Source organism: Oncorhynchus mykiss, chromosome 29 (assembly GCF_057628025.1).
Source record: "Oncorhynchus mykiss isolate SJ-2025 chromosome 29, ASM5762802v1, whole genome shotgun sequence".
Lineage (NCBI taxonomy): Eukaryota > Metazoa > Chordata > Actinopteri > Salmoniformes > Salmonidae > Oncorhynchus > Oncorhynchus mykiss.
The window spans coordinates 1,449,029-1,474,540 of record NC_143050.1 but is presented as its reverse complement, the minus strand read 5'-3'; the positions used below and the strand labels follow the sequence as shown (position 1 = coordinate 1,474,540).

General features: G+C 42.6%; 1 protein-coding gene across 2 annotated transcripts in view; it reads right to left on the bottom strand.

Moving 5' to 3' along the window:
- The window catches only part of si:dkey-175g6.2 (uncharacterized), a 60,795-nt gene that overhangs the window by 5,701 nt on the left and 29,582 nt on the right, over positions 1 to 25,512 (bottom strand). Inside the window, exon 1 of one of the 2 annotated variants that reach the window (XM_021591693.3) lies at positions 3,284 to 3,931. The exons of the other annotated variant lie outside the window; for it this stretch is intronic. The gene's annotated coding sequence lies outside the window, so the exon portion shown is untranslated. Of the gene's footprint in view, positions 1 to 3,283; positions 3,932 to 25,512 lie in introns of those variants that run through there. 2 annotated transcript variants of the gene reach the window in all.

Genomic DNA, 25,512 nt, shown 5'->3' with positions numbered 1-25,512 from the left:
TAATAATAATAATTTAATTTCTATAGCATTATTGATTACAGATAAAATAATAAATAAACACATTTTTAAAAATAAATGTTTTATCATATATTTTGGTATAGATGCAGTTTGTATAGAACCTCCCTCTCTCTTGGACTCCCTGTCACGCTGTCCTATTGGATTCCCGCGTGTGTTTCTCTGTTCTTCCTTTCTTTGTTGCTTCCTGTTTTTTAATTTATTACCACAATCATGTTTTTTATTTTCTCTTTTTTTCTTCTTTTTAATATTTTTTTTCTGCAAAGTGTGTTGAGACATGTAAAATGCACAAATAAATCATGATTTGATAAATATCTATATATATAAAAAATAACAAATGAACAATGCATGTGAAAAATATAAAGAGTAGAGAGATGTATTATGTGGTGTAGAAGCTGTGTAGGTGCTTCAACACCTTGCTGTTCAGGGGGTTTTATGCTGGGTTTCTGTACAGCACTTTGTGACATCAGCTGATGTAAGAAAGGCTTTCTAAATAAATTTGATTCGATTTGTATACAGGCCGTAGCAGCAGCAGCAGCGTTAACCCTGCGGAGAGCAGCTGTCGGCAGCTATTAGCCTTATATCTGCTTCCTACTGGCTGTCACAGTCAGCAGATAGCCTAGCGGTGAGAGGCAGACAGACTAGCGGTAAGAGGCAGATAGCCTAGCGGTAAGAGCGTTGGACCAGTAACTCGTCAAGGTCGCCAGTTCAAATCCCCAAGCCAGCAAGGTGAATAATCTGTCAATGTACCTTTTAAACAAGGAACTTCACCCTAATTGGTTCCGTGTGGATCAGTTGGCCAGGGTTGTGGGTTTGATTCCCATGGGGGACCAATGTGAAAATATATGCCTGTGCTCCATGACTGAAATGTAAACGCTCCATAATGACCCCAATCTCCGAACCTGTCTCAGGGGACATTTTACATGTGTGAAAAAGGACACATATAATTACCCCACTCTAAAGGACATTATCTGATGACTAATATTGGCTACCCAGAAGTAAAATGATAATGTGTCATTTTTTGGGGGGGAGGGGGGGGGGCTGCTGCTAACAATTGTGGAAGCGAAGTCTCCCTCCCTCGCAAAGGGAAACTCTCGGCCAAACCCATCCCTTCCACTAATTTCACCGTGTTTATCATGGCCCCCCCAAAAATCATTTTTGTTTTCATTAACCCTACAATGTTGACAATTTCGACATTGTGGCTGGTGGAAACCATTTATCATCCGCACACGGGCTTGAAATCACCTCCCCAGTTTTTAAGCATAGCCTTCGCCGAATCCTGGTTCATAGGCTACAAATAATCAATGATGAAAACCAATAATTCTAGGTGAGCTGTTTACACACAGAATCTGTCCACGAGAGATTATCTGACGAACAACCGTTTTCTACCGAATCCTATCTGACGACCAGCCGTTTTTACCGAATCCTATCTGACGACCAGCCGTTTCTACCGAATCCTATCTGACCAGCCGTTTCTACCGAATCCTATCTGACGGACCAGCCGTTTCTACCGAGTACTATGTGACATTATATGATGACATCAGACGCAATTCCACAGGAGGCTTCTGTTGATTTCTAACAGATGTTAGAGGAGCCTTTAAATCAATACTTTGTGCAGTACTGGTTTTGGTACAGCCGGAGAAAGAGATGGCAAAATGGGTATGTGTAGCCATGTCACCTATGTGCTTCAAATCTATACATTTTTGGAGTACAAAATTGTACATTCAAAACGGTCAAAGTTGGTATCTAAATTGCATTGACATATTCTCCCATATTTTCCCGGAAAAAAAAGCACCGTCCTCAACTCATCCACCAAAACAAGACATACGGATTACCGGCTTCAAAGCGTCATACATGCGGAATAATGACAGCGACCGTACAACACCGACATTATGAAGCTGTTCGTGCTCTGTTTATTTTGTCTAGCGGCAGCAACACGCGCAGCTGCATTCCAATGCTTCCATATGGACACGAGCCCGACTCGTCTGCCTGCGCTGCGCACCAGGACAGCCATGCGTAAAACCGCGAGCCACGTTGTTAATGTTAACCCGCTCTCTGGTTCCGTTCAACTATTCACCGCTGAGTTCGTTATTATGACACCTCACGTCGCTGTCCGAAGTCGTACGGTAAGGTATGTAGAATGTCAGAAAGAGCGTTAATGGTATGTAGATCGTCAGAAAGAACGGTCTCTCTCAATTTTTTCCGGATCTGTGTTTGAAATTATGTCTGTGCTGTTTTTTTTGGGGTGGTCACATTCAGTCGAGGAGCGAGAGAAGAATGCATCTAGATTTTTTCCGCCTATTTAAAAAAGAGCAAATCTGATATATTCACCACGTAGCCAAAATGGTGACGGATAAATGTGTCTATATAGCCAACGTTATAAATGCGCATTTGAATTTTCAAACTAACCGTGACGAGTTGGGCACCAATTGCGAGAGAATTTCGTTCTTGTGAGGAAAGCAAATAATAAATATCCTATACCCAAATATTGTGATATTGTGAAATAAGGCACTACACACCAACAGCAGCAAAGAGACACACATTTAATCCATGGTTCAGTAGGCTATGGCAAAACATTTTTAAGTTTCATCTTTTTTTTTTTTTTTTTTTTACAATAGCCTATATTAATTCGCTAGACCGCTTTAAAATGTGGAGTGTCTTTAGCCTAACCTATAGCCTTTAATATTAGAACTATAATTTGACATTTTAAGGTGTCTAGCCCATTACAGGCGATATTACCTATAATTCTACATGCCCTTTGCCACACCGTCGCTGCGCTTCTTCGGAGTTTCCGACCCAATGAAAACAGAACTTCTTCAACCCTACAGTCTATCCAGATTGTTCAAGATACAATAAAAACGTTCCTTTAATTGCAAACAAATACACAGCAGGGGAAAAACCGAGAGTTGTTTCTCTGACAACCTAATTATGAATGTATTAAAACACAGTGTCATATACGTAGTTCCAGCAGAACATTCCCACACTGACTCCCCCCGTCTTTACGCACTCCTTTAGATGCCTTCAAGTCACTCTGTTCTGTAAACGGCTCCTTTTAGATAAATCAACCGAACATTATTATAGTTCCCAACTATGGAGAGTCCTTTAATACTCCTGACGTGTTCATTCCCCAGAGAGTTTAGTTATAATATCAACAGGCAACCGTTACCGCGCCTGGTGTGGGAGAGAAACAGAGAAAATGAAAGAGAGAGAAAAAGAGAGATAGATAGATTGAAGAAGGAAAGAGAGAGAAAAATATGTTGTAACTCACCTGTATTCCTGCGAGGGAGAAGTGCTGTATCTTGTGCCTCTGGTAGTCTCTCAGCCTACACTTCATAAATGATTAATAAACAGTGTCAACGTCTTCAACCTCTTCTCTCGGGCGACTGGACTATCAACTATGTGGAAAAGTGATATTGGTGTTTTATTTTGGGTCAACAGTTTATGTGATGTGTTTGTTTCTCAACGAACAACTGTCAAAAACACTTTTGGTTTTGTCGCATCTGTGCGTCGTGAGGAGAGTTTTCAGCACCACGGCCAGCGCAACTTTCCTTTATATACCCCCCCGACCTCGTGATGCGGCGCGACTGACGTCAGCTCCATTGATAAGAGGAGATGGAACTCGGAGGGTATGCTGGCCTGCGCGCTGATGAATGAACGGAAATGGCATGAATGAAATAGTACTTTTCCTTCAATGAAAGCAAGGAGAACATTGAAGCTGTGGAAAGTTTGAGGGGCGGCAGCCATTTTGTGACTAGGATGTTGTTGTTAGGTTGGGTTATAGGTACCCCTCCTCCCCAGACATACGTGTGGAGTTAAGGAGGAGCAGGGAAAGGCACAGTGACTCTTACCTTTCTGGTAGCTTATTAATTAGGGTGATTTGATAACCTGCACCAGAGACCGAATTACTTGAGCATCTCCATACCCGGGCTCGTGCAGCGCTATTTCCCGAGCCGATTCTCCTCTCCTGTGCGGCCTAACGGTTATTTTTATATATATATGTCACTGATCCTCCGTGGAAGGGCCGCGCGGGCTGCACACGGTTCAGCTCTGTTCCTCTCAATTTCCTGGGCTCGCTCAATTTTCTGGGCTCGCTCAATTTTCTGGGCTCGCTCAATTTCCTGCTCTTTGTCTCGCACTGTCTCTGGCTCTCCTCCCATCTGTCAGCCACCCTTTCTACTTCTGACGGGTCTTCTGATCACCAGTTATCTCCCTCCCTCACACACGCAAGCACACACACACACACACACACACACACACACACACACACACACACACACACACACACACACACACACACACACACACACACACGCGTGGTGCAGTGAATGGAGGGTGATTAACCCCGGCTCTGAGCGGATCAGTGAGTTGAATGTGTGTCTATTTTCCTTTCTGATTCAGATGTTAATGTGTTAACGGTGCTCTCACTGAGAAACACACTAACCCTACTGGGAACGGTCTTTACTATTCTGTTCTGTTCTATTCTGTTCTATTCTGTTCTGTTCTATTCTGTTCTATTCTATTCTGTTCTATTCTGTTCTGTTCTATTCTGTTCTGTTCTATTCTGTTCTATTCTGTTCTGTTCTATTCTGTTCTATTCTGTTCTATTCTGTTCTATTCTGTTCTGTTCTATTCTGTTCTATTCTGTTCTATTCTGTTCTATTCTGTTCTATTCTGTTCTGTTCTATTCTGTTCTATTCTGTTCTATTCTGTTCTATTCTGTTCTGTTCTATTCTGTTCTATTCTGTTCTATTCTGTTCTATTCTGTTCTATTCTGTTCTATTCTGTTCTATTCTGTTCTATTCTGTTCTGTTCTATTCTGTTCTATTCTGTTCTATTCTGTTCTATTCTGTTCTATTCTGTTCTATTCTGTTCTATTCTGTTCTGTTCTATTCTGTTCTATTCTGTTCTATTCTGTTCTGTTCTATTCTGTTCTATTCTATTCTGTTCTGTTCTGTTCTATTCTGTTCTATTCTGTTCTATTCTGTTCTATTCTATTCTGTTCTATTCTGTTCTATTCTGTTCTATTCTGTTCTATTCTATTCTGTTCTATTCTGTTCTATTCTGTTCTATTCTATTCTGTTCTATTCTGTTCTATTCTGTTCTATTCTGTTCTATTCTGTTCTATTCTGTTCTATTCTATTCTGTTCTATTCTGTTTTATTCTGTTCTGTTCTATTCTGTTCTATTCTGTTCTATTCTGTTCTATTCTATTCTGTTCTATTCTGTTCTATTCTGTTCTATTCTGTTTTATTCTGTTTTATTCTGTTCTATTCTGTTCTATTCTATTCTGTTCTATTCTGTTCTATTCTGTTTTATTCTGTTTTATTCTGTTCTATTCTGTTCTATTCTATTCTGTTCTATTCTGTTCTATTCTGTTTTATTCTGTTTTATTCTGTTCTATTTTATTAAATTCTATTTCATTCTATTATTTTCTACTCTGTTCTGCATTTTATTATACATCATATAATGTATTATAGTGGGAAACATATTGTGGTAATTTATGTATTTGTTCAATCTTGCTTACCACACCACTAATTTATGTTAGATTCATTTGCTTTATTCTATAACTTAATAATTATCAGACATTTTATAATAATAGTATATTTTTCCTAATACTATGTTATACTATTTCAGGTGATCATTTATGGTTTTAGAGACATTAAATTAATACATTTTGCTGCATTTTTAATTAGTTATCAAATGTGTGTGTTAAAAAAATAATAAAACACACATTTGGTAACTACTTGAAAAGGTCATAGTGCAATTAAATAAAATTGTTGTTCTTTGGTAGTTAGGTCAATTGTAAATAGCACTATAAAATATAACCACATTTTAAAATGTGATTGGCTAAAGGGCAAGTTACACAGTGTTTGTCTACTGATGAGAGACAGCAAATGGTGTCAATGAAATATAATTAATTCTGCTGTTAGAAAACACAGCACAACAGAAACAACCAATTTGAGGTGGAAGAGATACTCTATAATTTCTCAGTTTACATTAAAAATGACATTAAAAAAGTGTCTTTATTGTTAAAACGATGGAGAAGTGCATTAGTTTAAATGGAAACCACAGTGACTATATATACTCAGAGTATAATGTTAGGACCACATTCCTAATATTGAGTTGCACCCCTCCCTTCCATTTTTACCTCAGAACTGCCTCAGTTCGATAAGGGCATGGACTCTACCTTGTGTCGATAGCGTTCTACAGGGATGCTGGCCCATGTTGACCCCAATGTTTCCCACAGTTGTGTCAAGTTGGCTGGGCGCCTATTGGGTGGTGGACCATTCTTGATACACAAAGGGACTGTTGAGTGTGAAAAATCCAGCACCGTTGCAGTTCTTGACTCAAACTGGTGCGCTTGGCACCTACTACCATACCCCGTTCAAAGGCACTTAAATATTTTGTCTTCCCCATTCACCCTCTGAATGGCACACACCATGTCTCAAGGCTTACAAATCCTTCTTTAAACCTGTCTCCTCCCCTTCATCTTTAAACCCGTCTCCTCCCCTTCATCTTTAAACCTGTCTCCTCCCCTTCATCTTTAAACCTGTCTCCTCCCCTTCATCTTTAAACCCGTCTCCTCCCCTTCATCTTTAAACCTGTCTCCTCCCCTTCATCTTTAAACCTGTCTCCTCCCCTTCATCTTTAAACCTGTCTCCTCCCCTTCATCTTTAAACCCGTCTCCTCCCCTTCATGTACATTGATTGAAGTGGATTTAACAGGTGACATCGATAAGGGATCACAGCTTTCACCTGGATTCACCTGGTCAGTCTATGTCATGGAAAGAGCAGCTCAGCGTAATATTACAATACTATTAATACTGCAGGTGTTCTTAATGTTTTGTCCACTCAATGTAATATTACAATACTAATATTACTGCAGGTGTTCTTAATGTTTTGTCCACTCAATGTAATATTACAATACTAATATTACTGCAGGTGTTCTTAATGTTTTGTCCACTCAATGTAATATTACAATACTAATATTACTGCAGGTGTTCTTAATGTTTTGTCCACTTAATGTAATATTACAATACCATTAATACTGCAGGTGTTCTTAATGTTTTGTCCACTCAATGTAATATTACAATACTAATATTACTGCAGGTGTTCTTAATGTTTTGTCCACTCAATGTAATATTACAATACTAATATTACTGCAGGTGTTCTTAATGTTTTGTCCACTCAATGTAATATTACAATACTATTATTACTGCAGGTGTTCTTAATGTTTTGTCCACTCAGTGTAATATTACAATACTATTATTACTGCAGGTGTTCTTAATGTTTTGTCCACTCAATGTAATATTACAATACTATTATTACTGCAGGTGTTCTTAATGTTTTGTCCACTCAATGTAATATTACAATACTATTATTACTGCAGGTGTTCTTAATGTTTTGTCCACTCAATGTAATATTACAATACTATTATTACTGCAGGTGTTCTTAATGTTTTGTCCACTCAGTGTAATATTACAATACTAATATTACTGCAGGTGTTCTTAATGTTTTGTCCACTAAGTGTATATTTAATAGAACAATAGTATCAACATATCTATGTTAACTACATCAAAACCCTCCAGAAGGCTAAAAGCTAAAACATATTGGTTCTTAAACCTAACACAAAGACTGTGTGTGTGTGTATACTTGTGTGCGTGTGCGTGTGTGCGTGCGTGTATGTGTGTGTACGTGTGTATACGTGTGTGTGCGTGTGTGTGCGCGTGTGCGTGTGTGTGCGTGTGTGTGTGTGTATACGTGCGTGCGTGTGTGTGTGCGTGTGTGTGTGTGCGTGCGTGCGTATGTGTGTACGTGTGTGTGTGTGTGTGTGTGTGTACGTGCGTGTGTGTGTGCGCGCGTGTGTGTGTGCACGCGTGTGTGTGTGTGTGTGTGTGTGTGTGCGCATGTGTACATACTTCCAGTCTTGATTAAGACCGAGATTCAATCAGATCAAGTGTTAGCAGAAAAACCCCATAGCGGATGTTTTGGTGGTTGTCAAATTGGTGAGCAGCTGCTCTTGTGATCATTGCCACAAAGCCACACCTGCCTCACTCGCGGTAGACGTTCAGAATGAGAAAGTGTAAATAGTCTGGGTGGCCATTCGCTTTATAGAAATAATGACGATTTGAAACATCATTAAAATAAATAACAAGACAGTTTTCTATCATCCTAATCGAGATGTAAACAAAGCTGCATAACATTTCTGTTAATGCGACTCCGTGCAGCCAATGGCGACGTCCGCTTTAGGTGTAATGCCAGGGGGCGATGGTGGATTGGACTCTAAATGCAGTTCCTCCAAACAAATCTGATTGAATAACAAAATATCTGTTTTTAATTTGTAGTGTTTAGGCGATATTGTGGAGCCTGTGGGTGGGATGAAAAGAACGTTAACACTGTGTCAAAAACAAATACATTTGGTTAAATATTGGACAGAACACATTAGGTCGCTTAAATCAAATCCAATGTTATTTGTCACATGCGGCGAATACAACTGTCACGCCCTGGTCGAAGTATTTTGTGTTTATCTTCATTTATTTGGTCAGGCCAGGGTGTGGCATGGGTTTCTTTATGTGGGGTGTTTTGTCTTGGGATTTTCGTACTTATTGGGATTGTGGCTTAGTGGGGTTCTCTAGGTAAGTCTATAGTTGTCTAGAGTGGTTCTCAATCAGAGGCAGGTGTTTATCGTTGTCTCTGATTGGGAACCATATTTAGGCAGCCATATTCTTTGAGCGTTTCGTGGGTAATTGTTCCTGTCTCTGTGTTCACCAGATAGGCTGTATAGGTTTTCACGTTACATTTATTGTTTTTGTATTGTTCGTGTTCCGTCTTTATTAAAGATGTATCGAATCAACCACGCTGCATTTTGGTCCGATCCTTGCTACACCTCTTCGTCTGAGGAGGAGATAGTAGAAAACCGTAACAACAACAGGTGTAGTGAAAGGCTTACAGTGAAATGCTTACTGACAAGCCCTTAACCCACAATGCAGTTCAATAAATAGAGGTAATAAAATATTTACTAAATAAACGAAAGTAAATAAATCGAATCAATCAAAAAGTACTTAAATAACCAACAGCAAGTTGCAGCAGTGTAAAATCAAAGGGGGGGAGGGATCAGTGTAAATAGTCCGGTGGCCATTTGATTAGTTGTTCAGCAGTCTTATGGCTTGGGGGTAGAAGCTGTTAAGGAGCCTCTTGGTCCTAGACTTGGCGCTCCGGTACCGCTTACAGCCTGGTAGCAGAGAGTACTGTCTATGACTTGGGAGCCTGGAGTCTTTGACCATTTTTTGGGCCTTCCTCTCTGTTCCTTTGGATCATGATAGATGTGGACACCAAGGAACTTGAAACTCTCGACCCGCTCCACTACAGTCCCGTCGATGTTAATGGGGGCCTGTTCGGCCCTCGTTTTCCTGTAGTCCACTATCAGCTCCTTTGTCTTTCTCACATTGAGGGAGAGGTTGTTGTCTCTGACCTCCTCCCTATAGGCTGTCTCATCGTTGTTGGTGATCAGGCCTACCACTGTTGTGTCGAAAGCAAACTTAATGATGGTGTTGGAGTCGTGCTTGTCCATGCAGTCGTGGGTGAACAGGGAGTACAGGAGGGGACTAAGCACACACCACTGAGGGGCCCCAGTGTTGAGGATACGCATTGCAGATGTGTTGTTGCCTACCCTTACCACCTGGGGGCGGCCCGTCAGGAAGTCCAGGATCCAGTTGCAGAGGGAGGTGTTTAGTCCCAGGATCCTTCGCTTAGTGATGAGCTTTGAGGGCACTATGGTGTTGAACGCTAAGCTGTAGTCAATGAACAGCCAGGGAGAGTTTGAAAATGTCAGTGAAGACGCTTGCCTGCTCTGAGTTACACGTCCTGGTAATTTGTCTGGCCTCGCGGCTTTGTGAATGTTGACCTGTTTAAAGGTCTTGCTCACAATCGGCTACGGAGAGCATGATCACACAGTCATCCAGAACAGCTGGTGCTCTCATGCATGCCTCAGTGTTGCTTGCCAGAGCCAGGTTGGGTTGTTGATGCTGAGTTATTGATCTACGATCAGAGATGGGCAGAATTTCTATTACAATTATTTGGAAAATACCATTTAAATTGAATTAATAAATTAATTATTTTAATTACTTCTGAGTATTTTGTTATACAATGGGCTGAACTACACCAATATATTTTTTTAACAAGATATTTTTTATAACTGTTATTTTTGATAACAAAATAATTTTCTATACCATTATAGTTGATTCACAATTTTGTGGCTCCCCCTTTTCCTTAAACATCACCTTGAGCCGACAACAATCTCACCCAATCACATTTCCTGGCTGCTTCAATTGGTTTCAAGTTGCTGCTAGGATATTCTAGTCCCACGAGGAACATTAAACGCCTCTAAATATGGAGTGCGTGGCCTCATGCGCCGATGTGACTTTAAGATTGTACCGTTTTAAACATCCGATTAGTTTCAATCGAGGAAGAAACAGTTTCGCTGATGTCACAGTGAAGTATCATTTGAAGGCCTCGGTGGGTAGTTAGATAAGGAAATGTTCTATCAAAGAGAGATCTATAATCTAAAGAAGGAAAGCGCCCACATCTCTACTGACGATGCACTGTGCCGTGTTGATGACGCGCTGATCTGTCTGCCATGGGATTCAGGGGTGAGGGAAATGTTTAAAATGAACCTCTGGGTAGGAAAGATACTTATTCTCCCGGGATAAATTAAAATATTCCTCTTCTGGATAGACTAAAAGATAGCCTATCTATTCTCTCTGGATAGACCTAGTGAGAATAGTTTCCTTCTCCCTGGGGAGTTCAATGTCGAGGCGTCGATGCTATCAGCACTTCATGTTGGAGGCTTTGTTTTGCACTGTGACTCATCTTGGTTGTATTTAGCAGATGTGAACATGAGTTTAGTCTCAAGGTAAAACACGTCTGTGTGCAACAGATCAAATGGAGTTGTAATTTATTGTGATAGGCCTCTGCTGTATTGGATCCACGTGCGCTTGGAGAGACATTTTGGTGTATGTATGTGTGTGTGAGGAAAGCGGAGAGCCACAGGGCAGATGCTGATATAACTGCTTGGCATTATCAACTGCCACTCAGCATTAGACCCCTACCCCCACGCCCGCGCCTGCGCCCGCGCGCTGACTCACGGCCCTCCGCTTGGCCACTCTCACAGATTAGATTACCACCGGGACACTATTTAATGGAACGCATACACACCTCTCTCTCTCTCTCTCTCTCTCTCTCTCTCTCTCTCTCTCCCTCTCTCTCTGTTCTCTCTCTCATTGGTGTACATTAGAGAGGGTAAAACAAAAAGTGCCTGGGTCTGTTAACTGTCTGCCTGCCTGTCTGCCTGTCTGTCTGTCTGTCTGTCTGCCTGCCTGTCTGTCTGCCTGTCTGTCTGTCTGTCTGTCTGTCTGTCTGTCTGTCTGCCTGCCTGCCTGCCTGCCTGCCTGCCTGCCTGTCTGTCTGTCTGTCTGTCTGTCATGCTCTTTTAACTAGCAGGAGAGAGAGAATAGGAGAGAGTGAGAGAGAATAGGGGAGAGTGAGAGAGAGAAAGGGGAGAGTGAGAGAGAATAGGGGAGAGTGAGAGAGAATAGGGGAGAGTGAGAGAGAGAAAGGGGAGAGAGAGAGAATAGGGGAGAGAGAGAGAGAATAGGGGAAAGTGAGAGAGAGAATAGGGGAAAGTGAGAGAGAGAATATGGGAGAGTGAGAGAGAGAATAGGGGAGAGTGAGAGAGAGAATAGGGGAGAGTGAGAGAGAGAATAGGGGAGAGTGAGAGAGAGAATAGGGGAAAGTGAGAGAGAGAATAGGGGAAAGTGAGAGAGAATAGGGGAGAGTGAGAGAGAGAATAGGGGAGAGTGAGAGAGAGAATAGGGGAGAGTGAGAGAGAGAATAGGGGAGAGTGAGAGAGAGAATAGGGGAGAGTGAGAGAGAGAATAGGGGAGAGTGAGAGAGAGAATAGGGGAAAGTGAGAGAGAGAATAGGTGGAGAGTGAGAGAGAGAATAGGGGAGAGTGAGAGAGAGAATAGGGGAGAGTGAGAGACAGAATAGGGGAAAGTGAGAGAGAGAATATGGGAGAGTGAGAGAGAGAATAGGGGAGAGTGAGAGAGAGAATAGGGGAGAGTGAGAGAGAGAATAGGGGAGAGTGAGAGAGAGAATAGGGGAAAGTGAGAGAGAGAATAGGGGAAAGTGAGAGAGAATAGGGGAGAGTGAGAGAGAGAATAGGGGAGAGTGAGAGAGAGAATAGGGGAGAGTGAGAGAGAGAATAGGGGAGAGTGAGAGAGAGAATAGGGGAGAGTGAGAGAGAATAGGGGAGAGTGAGAGAGAGATTGTTCTTCTTCCTGTGCTGCTTCTGCCTCTCTGCTCACGTCTCTAGCCAGCAGTGTTCTAATGGATAACACATAATGTGGACCTCATGAATAAAAGACTCTCCACCAAAATACACACGCAAACCAAGCATAGAAAATAGAAAAACACTTCCTACCAGCTACCGGGTAAGATCCCTGTACACGCCCCCTTCACAGGCCTGCTTAATGGGGTGGGCAGCAGCGCCTGCGCCCACACATGCAACACACAGGTCGAGTGTGTGTGTGTGTGTGTTTGTGTGTATGTGTGTGTGTATGTGTGTGTGTGTGTGTGTCAGAGTAGGCTGGCTGAAAGACCAATAGGAGAACAGGCGCATTATAATGGATGGAACGGAATAAACGGAGGCAAACATGTGATGTTCATATGTTTAATTCATGTGTTTGATACCGTTCCATCCATTACAATAATACGGTCCTCCTGTAGCTCCTCCCACCAGCCTCCGCTGGTGTGTGTGTGTGTGTGTGTGTGTGTGTGTGTGTGTGTGTGTGTGTGTGTGTGTGTGTGTGTGTGTGCATTGAGGCATTTCACTCCAAGCTACAGTAGGTTACCAAGATGACCTGTCCCATTCGGGGAGTGTGTTGGTGGCTAGAGGGAACACCTGTTTACCGGTCGGTAAACATTATGAGAAGAAATAAAATAATACAAAGTTGTGAGGGAAGAAATGTGAGCCTTGGACGTTCAGCATCACGGAGAGTAGCTGGATCAAATTACCACCAAATCTGACGTTCAGCATCGCGGAGAGTAGCTGGATCAAATTACCACCAAATCTGACGTTCAGCATCGCGGAGAGTAGCTGGATCAAATTACCACCAAATCTGACGTTCAGCATCACGGAGAGTAGCTGGATCAAATTACCACCAAATCTGACGTTCAGCATCACGGAGAGTAGCTGGATCAAATTACCACCAAATCTGACGTTCAGCATCACGGAGAGTAGCTGGATCAAATTACCACCAAATCTGACGTTCAGCACCACGGAGAGTAGTTGGATCAAATTACCACCAAATCTGACGTTCAGCATCACGGAGAGTAGTTGGATCAAATTACCACCAAATCTGACGTTCAGCATCGCGGAGAGTAGTTGGATCAAATTACCACCAAATCTGACGTTCAGCATCACGGAGAGTAGTTGGATCAAATTACAACCAAATCTGACATTCAGCATCACGGAGAGTAGTTGGATCAAATTACCATTAAATCTGACGTTCAGCATCACGGAGAGTAGTTGGATCAAATTACCACCAAATCTGACATTCAGCATCACGGAGAGTAATTGGATCAAATTACCACCAAATCTGACGTTCAGCATCACGGAGAGTAGTTGGATCAAATTACCATCAAATCTGACATTCAGCATCACGGAGAGTAGTTGGATCAAATTACCATCAAATCTGACATTCAGCATCACGGAGAGTAGTTGGATCAAATTACCAACAAATCTGACGTTCAGCATCACGGAGAGTAGTTGGATCAAATTACCACCAAATCTGACATTCAGCATCCCGGAGAGTAGTTGGATCAAATTACCACCAAATCTGACATTCAGCATCACGGAGAGTAGTTGGATCAAATTACCATCAAATCTGACGTTCAGCATCACGGAGAGTAGTTGGATCAAATGACCACCAAATCTGACGTTCAGCATCACGGAGAGTCGTTGGATCAAATTACCATCAAATCTGACGTTCGGGTTCACAGAGCAGTGGACACAGCGGATGTGATGTTGCAAGGAGAATCTAATGTTGTAAACGTACATTAACTATTCTACAGGAGTGATGTTACTTTTGATTTAAAAAGCCACCAATTAATAAGGACATTTTGTTCTTCAGTGATACATGGAAACACCCAGCCCTGCACAACTGGGGTTAATAGCCTATAGGTCCATAATCCCCTCCCAGAACGGTTAGGCCTATTCATTCTCATTAGATTATATGACCGTAAATATTACTGTATTGGCTTTAAACAACGTGCCAACATTTTAAAATAACCACTTCCTTATAGGTACACTGTAAAGGGTCACCGATAATTTGACAGTAGCTTACACACAGCTCGGTGGCATGTCCAATTCTGTATGTCATATTACAGCACACCTACTGTAATATAAATACGGTATTAAAGAAAGACCTGTGTAATGACACAGTACAATACTGTAAAATACATTGTACTGTATTACACTGTAAAACACTAAATGCTACTGTAATCGGAATTAATTAATTAATTAATTATCTACTTCCCCAATGAGGCCCTTTACCTACTTCCCCAATGAGGCCCTTTAACTACCTCCCCAATGAGGCCCTTTATCAACTTCCCTAATGAGGACCTTTATCTACTTCCCTAATGAGGCCCTTTATCAACTTCCCTAATGAGGCCCTTTATCTACTTCCCTAATGAGGCCCTTTACCTACTTCCCTAATGAGGCCCTTTACCTACTTCCCCATTAAGGCCCTTTACCTACTTCCCCAATGAGGCCCTTTACCTACTTCCCCAATTGGGCCCTTTATTAACTTCCCCAATGAGGCCCTTTACCTACTTCCTCAATGAGGCCCTTTACCTGCTTCCCCAATGAGGCCCGTTACCTAATTTCCCAATGAGGCCCTTTACCTACTTCCCTAATGAGTCCCTTTACCTACTTCCCTAATGAGGCCCTTTACCTACTTCCCCAATGAGTCCCTTTACCTACTTCCCCAATGAGGCCCTTTACCTACTTCCCCAATGAGGCCCTTTACCTACTTCCCCAATGAGGCCCTTTACCTGCTTCCCCAATGAGGCCCGTTACCTACTTCCCCAATGAGGCCCTTTACCTACTTCCCTAATGAGTCCCTTTACCTACTTCCCTAATGAGGCCCTTTACCTACTTCCCCAATGAGGCCCTTTACCTACTTCCCCAATGAGGCCCGTTACCTACTTCCCCAATGAGGCCCTTTACCTACTTCCCTAATGAGTCCCTTTACCTACTTCCCTAATGAGACCCTTTACCTACTTCCCCAATGAGGCCCTTTACCTACTTCCCCAATGAGGCCCTTTACCTACTTCCCCAATGAGGCCCTTTAACTGCTTTTGGTTCTAGTCAAGATTCTAGCAGACGTGTTTAGCACTAACTGAAGTTTATTTAGTGCTTTATCCGGGTAGCCGGAAATTAGAGCATTGCAATAGTCTAATCTAGAAGTGACAAAAGCACAGATTATATTTTTGGCATCATTTTTAGACAAAATTATCAGATTTTTGTTCAACGTTACGTAGATGGAAAAAAAAGCTGTGCTTGGAAATGTCTTGATCTGTTCGTCAAAAGAGAGATCAGGGTCCAGAGTAACGCCGAGGTCCTTCACAGTTTTATTTGAGACGACTGTACAACCATCAAGATTAATTGTCAGATCTGGATCGTGATCTTCCTGCGGCTTCGTCGCTAGGGGTTACCTGTACCTGTGCCCACTCTTACTCCTTCCCCTGTGATTTGGACGTCGGCAACTTTCAGTCCCTACTCTGGATCGAGCGAGGCTTCTCCATCCGTCGGAGGCCTGCACCGGGCGCCGGAAGCAACGGGCACCATCCCGTGAAGCTTAGGAGTGGGCGGATTTCCTCGTCCTTCTCGCCAGCCGTGATTTTGGGCAGCTCCATGGTAAGAAATGTGACTTGTTCCGGGTGCAAAAACAATGTCCTATCCCGGAGCTCGAGTAAATTACATTACTAAGCTGCTCCTGAATGTACTACGTCAGGACATAAACATTGATTCTATCCTAGTCCATGTGGGTTTTAATGACATTACTAAGCTGCTCCTGAATGTACTACACCAGGACATTGATTCTATCCTAGTCCATGTGGGTTTTAGTGACATTATGAAGGGCATCTCTGAACAGTTGAAACTGGATTTCAAAGAGCTGATTGACTCTCTGCTAGACACTAATAAAGACCCGTCATATCTGGTCCTGATCCCTCTCTATATCGTGGCATTTAATGCTTTAGCAGGATTCTTTCCTGCCTATGTGACATTTGTTGACAATTTCAATACTTTGTGGAAACAAAATACATTTTATAAGGAGGATAAGGATCCATCCAAATCCTATGGGATCCTGGATCCTTTGATCCAGGATCCTGCGTTGACACAATGACTTCAGTGACCCAAGTCCATCTCAGTTAATCCCTACCGTTGTGTCTCTGAGTCATCAAAATGCTTTGGTAAATGCACATTATCCCAGGGGCGTTGGAAGACACAATGGAAGTAATTTAACGTATGTCCCTCTTACTGCCCTGAATCCCTCTGCTATAGACCACCAAGTGTTAACAGTCAGTATCTGGATAATGTTAAATACTGTTGAAGTAATATGGCTACAGATTCATCTGCCTCACCTAAAGCCCATTCTGGTGGGAAGCTGCTATAGACCACCAAGTGCTAACAGTCACTATCTGGATAACATGTGTGAAATGCTTGATAATGTATGTGATATCAATTGAGGTATATTTTCTGGGTGATTTACATATTGACTGGCTTTCATCAACCTGCCCAGTCAAGAAACAGCTTCAAACTGTAACCAGTGCCTGCAACCTGGTTCAGGTTATCAGTCAACCTACCAGAGTAGTTACAAACAGCACAGGAATGAAATCATCAACATGTATGGATTACATCTTTACTAACACTGCAGAAATGAGCTTGAAAGCAGTATCCAGATCCATCGGATGTCGTGATCACAATATAGTTAGGAAAACCAAAGTTCCAAAGGCTGGGCCTAATATACCGTCGTGGCCAAAAGTTTTGAGAATGACACAAATATAAATTTTCACGAAGTTTGCTGCTTCAGTGTCTTTAGATATTTTTGTCAGATGTTACTATGGAATACTGAAGTATAATTACAAGCATTTCATAAGTGGCAAAGACTTTTATTGACAATTACATGAAGTTGATGCAAATAGTCAATATAAGTGTTGACCCTTATTTTTCAAGACCTTTGCAATCCACCCTGGCATGCTGTCAATTAACTTCTGGGCCACATGCTGACTGATGGCAGCCCATTCTTGCATAATCAATGCTTGGAGTTGGTCAGAATTTGTGGGTTTTTGTTTGTCCACCCGCCTCATGAGGTTTGACCACAAGTTCTCAATGGGATTAAGGTCTGGGGAGTTTCCTGGCCATGGACCCAAAATATCTATGTTTTATTCCCCGAGACACTTAGTTATCACTTTTGCCTTATGGTAAGGTGCTCCATCATGCTGGAATAGGCATTGTTCGTCACCAAACTGTTCCTGGATGGTTGGGAGAAGTTGATCTCGGAGGATGTGTTGGTACCATTCTTTATTCATGGCTGTGTTCTTAGGCAAAATTGTGAGTGAGCCCACTCCCTTGGCTGAGAAGCAACCCCACACATGAATGGTCTCAGGATGCTTTACTGTTGGCATGACACAGGACTGATGGTAGCGCTCAATTTGTCTTTTCCGGACAAGCTTTTTTATGGATGCCCCAAACAATTGGAAAGGGGATTCATCAGAGAAAATTACCTTACCCCAGTCCTCAGCAGTCCAATCCCTGTACCTTTTGCAGAATATCAGTCTGTCCCTGATGTTTTTCCTGGAGATAAGTGGCTTTTTTGCTGCCCTTCTTGACACCAGGCCATCCTTCAAAAGTCTTCGCCTCACTGTGCGTGCAGATGCACTCACACCTGCCTGCTTCCATTCCTGAGCAAGCTCTGTACTGGTGGTGCCCCGATCCCGCAGCTGAATCAACTTTAGGAGACGGTCCTGGCATTTGCGGGACTTTCTTGGGCGCCCTGAAGCCTTCTTCAAAACAATTGAACCGCTCTCCTTGAAGTTCTTGATGATCCGATAAATGGTTGATTTAGGTGCAATCTACCTGGCAGCAATATCCTTTCCTGTGAAGCCCTTTTCGTGCAAATCGAGGATGATGGCACGCGTTTCCTTGCAGGTAACCATGGTTGACAGAGGAAGAACATTGATTTCAAGCACCACCCTCCTTTTGAAGCTTCCAGTCTGTTATTCAAACTCAATCAGCATGACAGAGTGATCTCCAGCCTTTTCCTCGTCCACACTCACACCTGTGTGAACGAGAGAATCACTGACATGATGTCAGCTGGTCTTTTTGTGGCAGGGCTGAAATGCAGTGGAAATGTTCAGTTCATTTGCATGGCAAAGAGGGACTTTGCAATTAATTGCAATTCATCTGATCACTCTTCATAACATTCTGGAGTATATGCAAATTGCCATCATACAAACTGAGGCAGCAGACTTTGTGAAAATGTATATTTGTGTCATTCTCAAAACTTTTGGCCACAACTGTAGTGCATACAATAAGATTTATAGTGATTCTGATGTTGTTGATATAAAGAATATTTGTTGGTCCGTGGTGTGTAATGAGGAGCAAACAAACGTTCCACTTGACACATTTATGAAATGTCTTATCCCAGTTACTAATAAGCATGAACCCATTAAGAAAATGACTGTACAAACAGTTAAATACCCGTGCATTGATGAGGAAATTAAAAATGTTATGGTTGAGAGGGATGAGGCAAAAGAAATGGGAAATAAGTCTGGCTGCACAACCGATTGGCAAACATACCGCAAATTGAGAAATCATGTGACTAAACTGAATGAAAAGAAGAAGAAACTACACTATGAAACAAAGATAAATTACATAAAGAATGATAGTAAAAAGCTTTGGAGCACCTTTGTCACGCCCGTAGAGATCCTTTTATTCTCTATGTTTGTTTGGTCAGAGTGTGACTCGGGTGGGAAAGTCTATGCTTTCTGGTTCTTTGTTTTTGGCCGGGTATGATTCTCAATCAGGGACAGCTGTCTATCGTTGTCTCTCATTGGGAATCATACTTAGGCAGCCTTTTTTCCTTTTCTCATTTGTGGGTTGTTGTCTTTGTTAGTGGCAGGTATACAGAGCGTCACGTTCGTTTGGTTGTTTATTGTTTTGTTGGCGACATTTAAAATAAAAGAATGTACGCTTACCACGCTGCACCTTGGTTTCCTTGACGACGTTCGTGACAGAACAACCCACCACAAACGGACCAAGCGACGTGGCCGGGAGGAGCAGACCGAGTGGACATGGGAATACATTCTGGAAGGAAAGGGATCATGGACGTGGGAGGAGATCCTGGCTGGAAAGGATCGCCTGCCGAGGAAGCAGATGGAAGAAGCGAGGAAGGCGGACGCAGAGAGGAAAGGGGACCAGCGTTACACAGGGTCACGGCTGGCAAGGAAGACCGGGAAGCCACTCCCAAAAAATTTGGGGGGGAGCATGTGACCGTGGGGAGCATGTGACTGGTCTGGCACCGTGTTATGCGGTGATGCGCACTATGTTTCCAGTGCACAGTCACAGCCCGGTATTCCAGCTCCTCGCATTGGCCGGGCTAGAGTGGGAGTCCAGCCAGGACGGATGGTGCCGGCTCAGCGCTCCTGGCCTCCAGTGTCTCTTCGGCCCAGGATATCCTGCGCCGGCTCTGCAAACTTTTGTCTCTGGTGCATCTGCACAGACCAGTGCGTCCTGTGCTAGCGCCCCGCATTTGCTAGGCGAAAGTAACCATCCAGCCAGGACGGGTTGTGCAGGCTCTAACGCTTGAGACCTCCAGTGCGCCTCCACGGCCCAGTGTATCCGGTGCCCGCTCCACGCACCAGGCTTCCAGTGAATCTCCCCAGTCCGGTGAGACCTGTTCCGGTTCCACGTACCAGGCCTCCAGTATGTCTCCCCAGCCTGGTAAGTCCTGTGGGAGCTCCACGCATCAGGCTTCCAGTACGTCTCCTCAGTCCGGTGAGACCTGTTCTGGCTCCACATAGGAAAACTCCAGTGATGATTCATGGCACGAAGCCTCCAGTGATGATCCATGGCACGAAGCCTTCAGTGATGATCCATGGCACAAAGCCTTCAGTGAGCATCCAGTCAAGCGTAAAGCCTCCAGCTCCATCATTCATTGAATCAGATGGCTCATTCATTACAAAACCTACTGATATCGCCAAGTACTTTAATGATTTGTTCTTTGGCAAGATTAGAAAACTTAGGCTCGACATGCCAGCAACAAATGCTGACATTACACATCCAAATATATCTGACCAAATTATAAAATACAATAATTGTTATTTTGAATTTCCGTAAAGTGAGTGTGGAAGATGTGAAAAAAATGATTGTTGTCTATCACCAGGTTATGACAACTTGGATGGAAAATGACTGAGGATAATAGCAGATCATTTCCACTCCTATTTCACATTTCTTCAATTTAAGCTACTAGAAAGTGTGTTCCCTCAGGCCAAGAGGGAAGCAAAAGTCATTCCTCTACCTAAGAATAATAAAGCTTTACTGGCTCAAATAGCCGACCAATCAGCCTGTTACCAACTCTTAGTAAAGTTGGAAAAAATGGTGTTTGACCAGATACAATACTATTTTACAGTAAACAAATTGACAACAGACTTTCAGCATGCGTATAGGGAAGGATGCTCAACAAGCACAGCACTTTGACTTTGAGTGCCCCTGTGTAAGAATTTCCACGACACATTCAACAAGCACGGCACTTACAGAAATGACTGATGATTGGCTGAGAGAAATTTATCATAAAAATATTGTGGGGGGCTGTTTTGTTAGACTTCAGTGCGGCTTTTTGACATTATCAATCATAATCTGCTGCTGGAAAAACGTATGTGTTATTAAGGCTTTACACCCCTTGCTATAATGTGGATAAAGAGTTACCTGTCTAACAGAACACAGAGGTTGTTCTTTACTGGAAGTCTGTCCAACATAATCCTGGTAGAATCAGGAATTCCCCAGGGCAGCTGTCTAGGCCCCTTACTTTTTTCAATCTCTACTAACGACATGCCACTGGCTTTGAGTAAAGCCTATGTATGCAGATGATGTATATGTATCCAGATGATTCAACACTATACACATCAAATGAAATGAAAGAAACACTTAACAAAGTGCTGCAGTTAGTTTCAGAACGGGTGGCAACGAATAAGTTAGTCCTAAATATTTCTAAAACTAAAAGCATTGTATTTGGGAGATATCATTCACTAAACCCTAAACCTCAACTAAATCTTGTAATAAATAATGTGTAAATTTAGCAAGTTGAGGTGACTAAACTGCTTGGAGTAACCCTGGATTGTAAACTGTCATGGTCAAAACATTTGGCTAAAACAGTAGCTAAATGGGGATGAGTCTGTCCATAATAAAGCGCTGCTCTGCCTTCTTAACAACACTGTCAACAAGGCAGGTCCCTACAGGCCCTAGTTTCTACCTTCTTAGCAGCACTATCAACAAGGCAGGTCATACAGGCCCTAGTTTCTACCTTCTTAGCAGCACTATCAACAAGGCAGGTCATACAGGCCCTAGTTTCTGCATTCTTAACAACACTATCAACAAGGCAGGTCCTACAGGCTCTAGTTTCTACCTTCTTAACAACACTATCAACAAGGCAGGTCCTACAGGCTCTAGTTTCTACCTTCTTAACAACACTATCAACAAGGCAGGTCCTACAGGCCATAGTTTCTACCTTCTTAACAGCACTATCAACAAGGCAGGTCCTACAGGCCCTAGTTTCTACCTTCTTAACAACACTATCCACAAGGCAGGTCCTACAGGCCCTAGTTTCTACCTTCTTAACAGCACTATCAACAAGGCAGGTCCTACAGAACCTAGTGTCTACCTTCTTAACAACAGTATCAACAAGGCAGATCCTACAGGCCCTAGTTTCTACCTTCTTAACAGCACTATCAACAAGGCAGGTCCTACAGGCCCTAGTTTCTGCATTCTTAACAACACTATTAACAAGGCAGGTCCTACAGGCCCTAGTTTCTACCTTCTTAACAACACTATCAACAAGGCAGGTCCTACAGGCCCTAGTTTCTGCATTCTTAACAACACTATTAACAAGGCAGGTCCTACAGGCCCTAGTTTCTACCTTCTTAACAACACTATCAACAAGGCAGGTCCTACAGGCCCTAGTTTCTACCTTCTTAACAACACTATCAACAAGGCAGGTCCTACAGGCCCTAGTTTCTACCTTCTTAACAGCACTATCAACAAGGCAGGTCCTACAGGCCATAGTTTCTACCTTCCTAACAGCACTATCAACACGGCAGGTCCTACAGGCTCTAGTTTTGTCACACCTGGACTACTGTTCAGTCGGGTGGTCAGGTGCCACAAAGAGGGAATTAGGAAAATTGCAATCGGCTCAAAACAGGGCAGTGGGGCAGTGGGGCTGGCCCTTGGATGTACACCAGGAGCAAACATTTATAATGTGCATGTCAAGCTCTCCTTGCTCAAAGTAGAGGAGAGATTGACTTCATCACTACCTGTATTTGTGAAAGGTCTTGTTGAAAGCACAGAGCTGTCTGTCTAAACTACTGGCACACGGCTCGGACACCCAGACTTACCCCACAAGACATGCCACTGGAGGTCTCTTCACAGTCCCCAAGTCCAAAACAGACTATGAGAAGTGCACAGTACTACATAGAGCCATGACTACATGGAACTCTATTCCACAGTACTACATAGAGCCATGACTACATGGAACTCTATTCCACAGTACTACATAGAGACATGACTACATGGAACTCTATTCCACATCAGGTAACTGATGCAGCAGGAGAATCAGATTTAAAAACAGATAAAAATCCACCTTATGGAACAGCAGGGACTTGGAAGCAACACAAACATAGGCACAGACACATGCATACACACAAAAGATAGCATACGTACACATGGATTTTGCGTTGTAGATACAGTGGGGCAAAAAAGTATTTAGTCAGCCACTAATTGTGCAAGTTCTCCCACTTAAAAAGATGAGAGAGGCAAGGTAATTTTCATCATTTTCATCACTGCAACTATGACTGACAAAATGGAGAAAAAAAATCCAGAAAATCACATTGTAGGATTTTTAATGAATTTATTTGCAAATTATGGTGGAAAATAAGTATTTGGTCACATACAAACAAGCAAGATTTCTGGCTCTCACAGATCTGTAACTTCTTCTTTGAGAGACTCCTCTGTCCTCCACTCGTTACCTGTATTAATGGCACCTGTTTGAACTTGTTATCAGTATAAAAGACACCTGTCCACAACCTCAAACACTCACACTCCAAACTCCACTATGGCCAAGACCAAAGAGCTGTCAAAGGATACCAGAAACAAAATTGTAGACCTGCACCAGGCTGGGAAGACTGAATCTGCAATAGATAAGCAGCTTGGTTTGAAGAAATCTACTGTGGGAGCAATTACAGGCCTCCCTCATCTTTTTAAGTGGGAGAACTTGCACAATTGGTGGCTGACTAAATACTTTTTTGCCCCACTGTACTATATATATAAAGTGATTGAGTTGCATATATTTCATTACTAAAAGCTTAAAAGGACAAAAACACTGTCTTTTTCTTTTGTAAATTGAAATTTGCTGTCGTAAATGTTAGCCTTTGCAGGATGCGCTGGGGATATGGTCACTAGTGTAAGCAGGTGGAGTGACCTCATTTAACACAGTAAATTCATCAGGTTTAAGCTATGTTTCAGTCAGGCCAATCACATCAAGATTATGATCCGTGATTAGTTCATTAACTATAACTGCCTTGGAAGTGAGGGATCTAACATTAAGTAGCCCTATTTTGAGATGTGAGATATCACAATCTCTTTCAATAATGACAGGAATGGATGAGGTCTTTATTCCATTGAGATTGCTAAGGCAAACACCGCCATGTTTAGTTTTGCCCAACCTAGATCGAGGCCCAGATACGGTCTCAATGGGGATAGCTGAGCTGACTACACTGACTGTGCTAGTGGCAGACTCCACTAAGCTGGCAGGCTGGATAACAGCCTGCTGCCTGGCCTGCACCCTATCTCATTGTGGAGCTAGAGGAGTTAGAGCCCTATCTATGTTGATAGATGAGATGAGAGCACCCCTCCAGCTAGGATGGAGTCCGTCACTCCTCAGCGGGCCCGAGACAATTACTCAATGCCGACAAATCTTTCTAGTTAAGTTACACGCTGAAGTTATGTTGCGCTTGGTGACCTTTGACTGATTCATCCTAAGATTGTTGGTGTCGATGTGGATAACAATATCCCTATACCATCTACACTTGCCAGTTTTAGCCTCAGCCAGTGTCATTACACTCAGTGTCATTACACAGTACTTACTTTGATACCGTGTTTATATTATGATCGGTGTACTGTAATATGAAATACAGATTTTCCTTGCCACCGAGCTGCCTGTTAGCTAATGTCAAATTCATGTTAACCCCTTTACAGTGTACCTATAAGGAAGTGGTTATTTTAGAATGTTGGCACACTGCCAAAATCCTGAATACCATACAATTGATTGTATTGTACTGTAAAGATGGCAATGCTATAGCAATGAATGAATGAAATTAATTGAGTGGGAGGGGTTTGTATTTCACAGTATTTTACTGTAGTTATATGGGATTGGTGAAAGCATGTTGGCTGCGAGGTAAAGTGTTTACACATTAAAGCATATTAATGAATATTTGGTGTTTTATATCACTTGGATGACTAGAAGAAAAGCTTCCAAAACATTCCCACAGCATGATGCTGCCACCACCATGCTTCACTGGAGGGATGGTGGCAGGTTTCCTCCAGATGTGACAGTTGGCATTCAGGCCAAAGAGTTCGATCTTGGTTTCATCAGACCAAAGAATCTTGTTTCTCATTTTCTGAGAGTCTTTAGGTGCCTTCTGGCAAACTCCAAGCTGGCTGTCATGTGCTTTTTACTGAGGAGTGGCTTCCATCTGGCCACTCTACCATAAAGCCCTGATTGGTGGAGTGCTGCATAGATGGTTGTCCTTCTGGAAGGTTCTCCCATCTTCACAGAGGAACTCTAAACCTCTATAGAGAATCCAACGGCTCTCTATGGTCTGGGCGTGACATCTATGGACAATTCCTTCGACCTCATGGTTTGGTTTTTGCTCTGACACACACTGTCAAATGTGGGACCTTATATAGACAGGTGTGTGCCTTTCCAAATCATGTGCAATCAATTGAATTTACCACAGGTGGACTCCAATCAAATTGTAGAAACAACTCAAGGATGATCAATGTAAACAGGATGCACCTGAGCTAAATTGGGCAAGGGGTCTGAATAGTTCCCAAATGCACTGTATGTGACAATATTTTGCTGCACTGACCGGGAGTTTTACTG